The following is a 9,733-nucleotide window of genomic DNA, read 5'->3' on the forward strand; positions in this document are numbered from 1 at the left end:
GATAATGCACTTCAACCTGTTTAATTCTTGACTAAATGTGGACTCTGGATTCTTAACACATTATCAAAATTTTTTGTAATGTACTTTCATTTAGTCAATTACATTGTATATTCCACATTCTTTATACATAGGTACACAGGTAAGCCTATTTCCACACTTTTGTCTTTTTTTAACTTTTGTATTCCCCCTGTATATACAATTTCACATCTTTATAGACATTTATTCAATGTTGATATATTATATTATGTCAGTATATGCTCTATGTATAGCTATATATTTCCCCTGTTCTCCTACACTGGACACTGTCTGCCTGTTACCTAAGCCCCCCTCATGATTTTTACGACACCCCCTCCTCTCCCTGCACTGTCTTCTTAGCTATTCTGTGTTTTAAGATACAATCTCTAAATTCCATTGAATCGGTCAGTATTGCTTTAGACTTGATAAAGGAAGGAACTCTTCCGAAATCTTGTCAACTTATAAATGCATAGTTAGTCCAATAAAAAAAAGTATAATTGCTCAATGCAATACTCTTGTTATTTTGATATATATATATATATATACAAATAGAATATACCAATGACAAGCAGTGATATAAGCTTTGGAGCCTACAAACACAAGGGGTCCACACAGTAAAGTACACTATAATATGATAAAGTGTAGTTGAAAATAAATACTTAAAACTTACACAAAAGGATAAATGAAAATAAAATATGTTAATAAAGTTATTAATAATTCTATTCTAGATGGGTAACTTATATAAAAGTACCAACGTTTAGAGAAAATAATATATAGTATATAATAATAATGATTTCAATTTAAAACATGAATACTTTGTCTCAAAAGAAAGTTACTAACCACAAAATCCCCCAAAGGCAAAATAGTATTTCCCAGATATTCCTATTAGCAAGATATAATATAAAAAGAGGGGAATGGCGGATTTGAGGCAAGCGCTAAAAAAAGAGAACAAAATATTAGACTTTAAAAAATGCACAAATCCTGCATATGCACTTCATATTATGAGAAATTAAATAAAACAATACAATACAATAAATATATAAATCCAATATAAATCCAATATAACATGATACAGGGGTAGAAAGATACAACTGGTAAATGTCAGAAATTGAAAGATTCCAGAGTGATATAGCACAGTTCAAGCCAATAGGTACACACTGTTGGTACGTGAAATAAAGGCCAATAGTCCCTTAGATTCAGAAACACCCCAATAGGTGAAGGAGATCCACACACGCCCTTAAGAAAATATACTTACAGTAGCTACCCTCAATGGATATGAGGTAAGGGAAGGGCGTAAGTCCTCAGTGAAACTTGTATGTGTGCGATCCCTTGAGTGTCCTTCCAATCTAGAATCCCTTCTCAGGCTTGGGCAGTATAAAAAAAATAAAGTGCAACAATAGAGCAGTATCATTTTAACCCAATTTATTAAGTTTAAAACACCCTGTACAAGCAATAGTAAGAATTTGCACTCACATAAAAACCCTCAATGAAATGAGGTAACAAACAGGCTCATATGTAATCACTTCATAGTGGGTATATTCCTAAAGATGCGTAGATTTTGGATTCCCAAATAAAGTATTATATATGGTACATATATGGTACATAAGAGTAATACTATAAGGTGGTCTGCGGTTAGTCAATCAATTTATCACTTATTATTGTAGTATATAATAGCAGATTTTGGTGTGTGCACTCTCACCATCCAACAGCTACAGCCAGGGTGCTATATATTTTCAAGTATAGCATTAGTAAATAAGCACTTCAATCACCTGTGTTTAGTAAATATTTATTCATGACATTTCGGGACAAAACACAGTCCCTTCCTCTGACAAACAACACTTGTGAATAGCAAACCTTTAAAAGCCTGTAAAACCCTCCCCCTTCAATTCAGCCAATACAGTCTGTCCATGTGCAAAATTTCAATCACAGTGATAGGTTGACAATGTGCTATTGAAAATATATATACACAAATCTGTGCTGTTAATTACATACATCAAAATGTATTACATAGTGATCAAAGTGAAAAATATCAATGTATGTGCATACTACACAAATTGTGTCGTTAATTACATGCATGAATATGTATTACATTACACTTGTGAGATAGCAACCTACTTGCTGTGGTTTCTGTGTAGAAATTGCTGACAGTAATAGTGGGCAACTCCTCACATTGTATCTCGCAATATCAATCACCTCTCATCATCACAATCCCAATTATAAGACTATGCCGATTAAGTAACTCGCACCAAACCACTCCCGCGATGGGTGTGTCAGTCTCTCAAGTCTCACTGCATTTAACACGATCAGAGTAACACTGCTCTGTCTCAGCCCACTTTCCTTCCCAGCTCAGCTATTAAATATTGCAATAGTGAGGACGTCATTTCATCATAGTGGGCATAACATTGGTTTAGCAAGTGTATCATAACATGTAACAATGTATACTCTGTTAACAAGTGTCATAATAAGCAGTGATAGAGATACTAACCAGACTAATCTGCATTAACATATTCTCTGGTGGATGTGTATCACCACCGTGGCCACACAGTCTGTCAAAATTAATGATATATGCCTATAACAATCTCATACCGATCACTAAACCTAAACACAGCATATGTATCTATGGATCAAAATCTTATGACTACACACGTACCCAATCAATTCCTGTTCGTAGCCCAACAGATGTATCCATATATCAGACAACCTGTTTTCCATCACATAATCAGTACCTGATCCTATCAAAATACTTCAGGTATCTTATCTTCCCTAATACATAATTAATCACTACTCACAACAAAAAAATATTATAATAAAATAAGTTGATACCATATATCAGACCTCATGTCCTCTATTATAATCTCTAAAGAATGTAAAAATAGATACCTCTTTACTTTAGACATTGCTTCTATTATCTTCTTTGTGTGTATATCACGAATAGTGCCAATGAATGTACAATCAGGACCAAACCAAAATAACTGTAAGTCAGAAGTCCTATCCTCCCCTTAGACATTCAAAATGGAAAACAATAAATCACCAGCATTAGTAATGTCGATAGTATTGTCCTATATTGCCTCTAAATCTATTTCCTAATATATTAACAATGCTCAACTGTGCTTCTCACCTTCAAGAACCACCCCCATGGGTAACTGTGACTACTATTACTCATTCACCTGAGAGTATCAAACCCCTACAATCAAAATATCATCTTTTTATAATTTTTATGGGGGAATATCAACCCCCCATCTGTCTATCATAAAACCTTATCAACTACCCCTATATATCTATTAGATTCTATGTCGTAAACCACCTATTTGCTAAACATCCTCTCCCAACCAGGGTCAAGACTATCCTACCCTTTTCTTGAGATTACCAAATTCACACTGCTGTAATCCTGTAGCCAATAATCCTCCATGATAATCTATACAAAATAAACAAAACTCCAAAGTTGATCGCATAGCAGGCCTATGGGATTAATTCCCAATATGTTAATGAAATGTATGATGCATTAAAATTTAAAGATTTACAAAATTAAAGATTTACATATCTTACATATCACACAACTTACAGACATCAAGCCTACTCATATCTTGGTAACGCTTGATGTCGCAAGCTTTTACACTGTCATACCACATAATTCTGGAATAGCAGCAGTAATGAGGTGTTTGAGACAAGCAGTTTATATTGGTCCCCCTGAAGAAGTTTTGATCACACTCCTGGAATTTTCTTATCTGAGAATTACTTTCGTTTTGAGAGCACTTTTTATTTTCAAATATCCGGTACAGCGATGGGGTCCAAAGTGGCCCCATCTTTGGCTAACCTCTTTATGGCTGATTATGAGACTCAGAAGATGAGGATTTTTGAGTTGCATCGGATCAAGTATTATTGTCGATACATTGGTGACCCAAATCATCTGGGAACAACATTATTTCAAAAAGAAACTGATCATAACTCAATTCTACATGCCAAGAGCTGCCATCAACTGACCCTAATCAAAAATATCTCCAAGGCACAGTATCAAAGAGTCATAAGGAACAAAACAGATGGAATGAAATGTTTAAATCAGTTGGATGAGATACGCAAATATTTTCTGAGAGGGGCTATAAGAAGAAAGTACTCACTGAGATGCGCACTCTTGCCTCTTAACCTCCGCTAACAAAGCCAGAAAAAGAAAACCTTCCTAAACAGATGACCTTTGTAACAACATATTCACCAGATAAATAAAATCGTTCATTGCCATTTACACAGTGGGATGCCCCAAGAATTGGTTACAGGAGGGGTAGGAGTCTAAGGGACTCATTAATGAAGACTGACACTATTGACATACAGATGTTGTAAACATGGCTATAATCTGATGTGGCTGATCCAGGGCACACTCTTAGGATGTGTGAGCAAATTGTTTTTAATCTTTAATTTTTAATGCTTCATACATTTCATTAACATATTGGGAATTAAACCCATAGGTCTGCTATGCGATCAACTTTGGAGTTTTGTTTGTTTTGTATAAAAAGAAAAAACATGGCTAAACAGGAAGAAGGGATGTTACAGGTATATAAGTTGCGTCACATGCAACGGGGTGATCACTGGTACACATTTCCAACATCCTGAGTGCAGAAAGAAATACGAAATCAAGTTCTTGTTAACTTGTACAACACAATATATAATTTATCTCCTGAATTGCCCGTGTGGGAAATACTACACAGGGAAAACAGTAGACGACACAAGAACGAGGATGGACAACCATTGATCAAGTATTAGAACAGCCATCCAAAAAGGCAAATCGGATCAACCAGTGGCCAGTCATTTTATGGAGGCTGGCTACACAATGAATGACCTAAGATTTTGCATCATAGATCACGTCCCCAAACTCAGAAGAGGAGGTAAGAGAGCTAAGATCCTCCTACAGAAGGAGGCCATATGGATCTATGAATTGGTGACTCTTAATCCAAGGTTCTTGAATGTTCACACTGGATGGCAAAGCTATCTATAATAAATGAGAGTTCATAATTCTTGTCAACAAGAACATCCAGTCATGCTGATTATGACTATTTTAATAAGAGTACAAGGGTCCATGCCCATGATATGTCATTATTATGATAAACAAATTAGGAGGTGTTGAGAGCTCATGACACCATTCGGTGGGCAAAGGGAGATGTGTCTTCATATATACGACTTGTTAAAATAGTTGTTTTAACGATTGAGAGCCCTCTGAGGCTATAGAGTCATGTATTTATAGATGATCTTTGCTGTACGAATACAGATGTTGTAAACATGGCTATAATCTGATGTGGCTAATCTGGGGCACACTGTTAGGATGTGTGTGCAAACTGTCTTTAATCTTTAATTTTTAATGCATCATACATTTCTTTAACATATTTGGAATTAATCCCATAGACCTGCTATGAAATCGACATTGGAGTTTTGTTTGTTTTGTATAGATTATCCTGGAGGACTATTTGCTATAGGATTACAGCAGTGTGAATTTGGTAATCTCAAGAAGAGGGTAGGATAGTCTTGACCCTGGTTGGGAGAGGATGTTTAGCAAAGAGGTGGTTTAGGACATAGTATCTAATAGATATATATGGGTAGTTTATAAGTTTTTCAGATAGACAGATGGGGGTATGATATTCCCCCATAAAAATTATAAAAGATGATATTTTGATTGTAGGGGTTTGACACTTTCGGGTGAATGAGTAATAGTAGTCACAGTTACCCATGGGGTGGTTCTTGAAGGTGAGAAGCACAGTTGAGCATTGTTAATATTTAGGAAGTAGATTTAGAGGCAATATAGGACAATACTATCGACATTAGTAATGCTGGTGATTTATTGCGATCCATTTTGAATGTTTAAGGGTTAGCATAGGACTTGTGACTTACAGTTATTTCGGTTTGATCCTGAGTGTATATTCATTGGCGCTATTCGTGATATACACACAAAGAAGATAATAGAAGCAATGTCTAAAGTACAGAGGTATCTATGTTTACATTCTTTAGAGCAGTGACTTAATATCTATATTGGTACTAAAGTAGTATCCACTTATTTTATTATAATATTTTTTGTTGTGAGTATTGATTGTGTATTAGGAAAGATAAGATACCTGAAGTAAGATACCTGAAGTATAAATATTTCGATAGGATCAGGTACTGATTATGTATGATGGAAAACAGGTAATCTGATATATTGATACATCTGTTGGGCTATGAACAGTAATTGATTCAGTACGTGTGTATTCAAGAGATTTTGATCCATAGATACATATGCTGTGGTTAGTGATTGGTATGAGATTGTTATAGACATATATCATTCATTTTGAAAGTCTGTGTGGCCACGGTGGTGATACACATCCACCAGAGAATATGTTAATTCCGATTGGTCTGGTTAGTATCTCTATCACTTCCCATTATGACACTTGTTAACGGAGTGTACATTGTTACATGTTATGATACACTTGCTAAACCGATGTTACGCCCACTATGACAAAATATATCACTATGGCGATATTTAGTAGGTGACCTGGGAACGAAAGTGGGCTGAGACAGAGCAGTGTTACTCTGATTGTGTTGATTGTATTGAGACTCATGGAGATTGACACGCCCATCGGGAGAGTGGTTTGGTCCATGTTACTTAATCGGCATAGTATTATAATTAGGATTGTGATGATGAGAGGTGATTGACATTGCAAGATACAATGTGAGGAGTTGCCCACTATTAATGTCAGCAATTTCTACAAGGAAGCCACACGAGGAAGTTGCGATCTCACAAGGTTTGGAAGGGGAGTGGTTGAGTAAGTGTGTTGACACTAGACTGAAATTTAATGATTGGATAGTATTAAGGGGTGTGTTGTTGTGATGGTAGGCTCTAGTCTTAAGATTGGAGGACACCAGGGTGTGTGTTGCTCTACTGGGATGATACTATTGGCTGATCCTGCCCGTGTTAATAGATTATGGAGTGATGTTAAGAATCAATGCACAAGTTTTTGTTTATTCAAACTCCATTTAAGTCAGATCCTTTGCTGGCCGTACGAGTAGTATACACATACATTGATATTTTTCACTTTGATCACTATGTAATACATGTTGATGTATGTAATTAATGACACAGATTTGTGTATATATCTTTTCAGTAGCACATTGTTAACCTATCACTGTGATTGAAATTTTGCACATGGAGAGCCGGTATTCGCTGAGTTGAAGGGGGAGGGTTTTACAGGATTTTAAAGGTTTGCTATTCACAAGTGTTGTTTGTCAGAAGAAGGGACTGTGTTTTGTCCCAAAACATCACAAATAAATATTTACTAAACACAGATGATTGAAGACCAGTAAGTTCTTATTTAATAACGCTATATATATATATATATATATATATATATATATATATATATATATATATATGTATACACACACTGTAACCACTGTCATGGCTTCCAATTTTGAATAGGTTTATATGATAAAAATACAAATTTGATATATATTTTCATGACATAGCATAGGACTTGTGACTTACAGTTATTTCGGTTCGATCCTTAGTGTATATTCATTTGCGCTATTCGTGATATACACACAAAGAATATAATAGAAGCAATGTCTAAAGTACAGTGGTATCTATGTTTATATTCTTTAGAGCAGTGGCTTAATATCTATATTGGTACTAAAGTGGTATCCACTTATCTTATTATAATATTTTTTTTGTTGTGTAGTAGTGATTAATTGTGTATTAGGTAAGGGAAGAAAAGATACCTGAAGTAAGATAACTGAAGTATAATTATTTCGATAGGATCAGGTACTAATTATGTATGATGGAAAACAGGTAATCTGATATATTTATACATCTGTTGGGCTATGAACAGGAATTGATTGGGTACGTGTGTAGTCAAGAGATTTTGAGATTTTGATCCATAGATACATATGCTGTGGTTAGGGATCAGTATGAGATTGTTATAGACATATATCATTAATTTTGAAAGACTGTGTGGCCACGGTGGTAATACACATCCACCAGAGAATATGTTAATTCAGATTGGTCTGGTTATTATCTCTATCACTGCCCATTATGACACTTGTTAACGGAGTGTACATTGTTACATGTTATGATACACTTGCTAAACCAATGTTACGCCCACTAAGACAAAATGACGTCCTCACTATGGCGATATTTAATAGGTGAGCTGGGAAGGAAAGTGGGCTGAGACAGAGCAGTGTTACTCTGATTGTGTTGATTGTAGTGAGACTGTGGAGATTGACAGGCCCATCGGGAGAGTGGTTTGGTGCATGTTACTTAATCGGCATAGTATTATATTTATGATTGTGATGATGAGAGGTGATTGACATTGCAAGATACAATGTGAGGAGTTGCCCACTAATAATGTCAGCAATTTCTACAAGGAAACCACACAAGGAGGTTGCTATCTCACAAGGTTTGGAAAGGGAGTGGTTGAGTAAGTGTGTTGACACTAGACTGAAATTTAATGATTGGATAGTATTAAGCGGTGTGTTGTGGTGATGATAGGCTCTAGACTTAAGATTGGAGGATACCAGGGTGTGTGTTGCTCTACTGGGATGATACTATTGGCTGATCCTGTCCGTGTTAATAGATTATGGAGTGATGTTAAGAATCAATGCACAAGTTTTTGTTTATTCAAACTCCATTTAAGTCAGATCCTTTGCTGGCCGTAGGAGTAGTATACACATACATTGATATTTTTCACTTTGATCACTATGTAATACATGTTGATGTATGTAATTAATGACACCGATTTGTATATATATATTTTCAATAGCACATTGTCAACCTATCACTGTGATTGAAATGTTGCACATGGACAGCTGGTATTGGCTGAATTGAAGGAGGAGGGTTTTACAGACTTTTAATGGTCTGCTATTCACAAGTCTTGTTTGTCAGAAGAAGGGACTGTGTTTTGTCCCGAAACATCACAAATAAATATTTACTAAACACAGATGATTGAAGACCAGTATGTGCTTATTTACTAACGCTATATATATATATATATATATATATATATATATATATATAAATATATATATATATATATATATATATATATATATACATATATATACGCTGTAACCACTGTCATGGCTTACATTTTTACATTTTTGGATAGGTTTATATGATAAAAATAGAAATTTGATATATATTTTCATGACAAAGGTCAGTAGTCAGCAATAGGCAAAAAAGTGCACTCCACTCTGGAGGCTTGCAGGTACTGCAATCACTAGCTCTAAATGTACAGTCATTAAGAAATGATGACTAAGCCTGATTTGTTATTGAAGTCCAGAGCATTAAAAAATAGGTTAATTATGGAAACCTATTACTATTAAATATCTATTATCATCACAATTCTAAAAACTAATGATCTAATGATAAAGCATCTTATTAAAAGCATTACAGGGAAGAGAACAAGCAGGCTGATAATTTGCAATGAATGAATAATTGTATTTTTACAGTCATAGCTTCTTGTGAGAAGTTTGATTTTTCTGACAAAGTCACATGACATGATGAAATGTGTTGGTGGACGGAGTGCATGCACACTATATATGTATGTCATAATGAAATGTGTTGGTGGGCGGAGTGCATGCACACTATATATGTATGACATGATGAAATGTGTTGGTGGGCGGAGTGTATGCACATTATATATGTATGACATGATGAAATGTGTTGGTGGGCGGAGTGCATGCAACTATATATGTATGACATGATGAA

The sequence above is a fragment of the Bombina bombina genome, chromosome 2, assembly GCF_027579735.1.
Source record: "Bombina bombina isolate aBomBom1 chromosome 2, aBomBom1.pri, whole genome shotgun sequence".
NCBI lineage: Eukaryota > Metazoa > Chordata > Amphibia > Anura > Bombinatoridae > Bombina > Bombina bombina.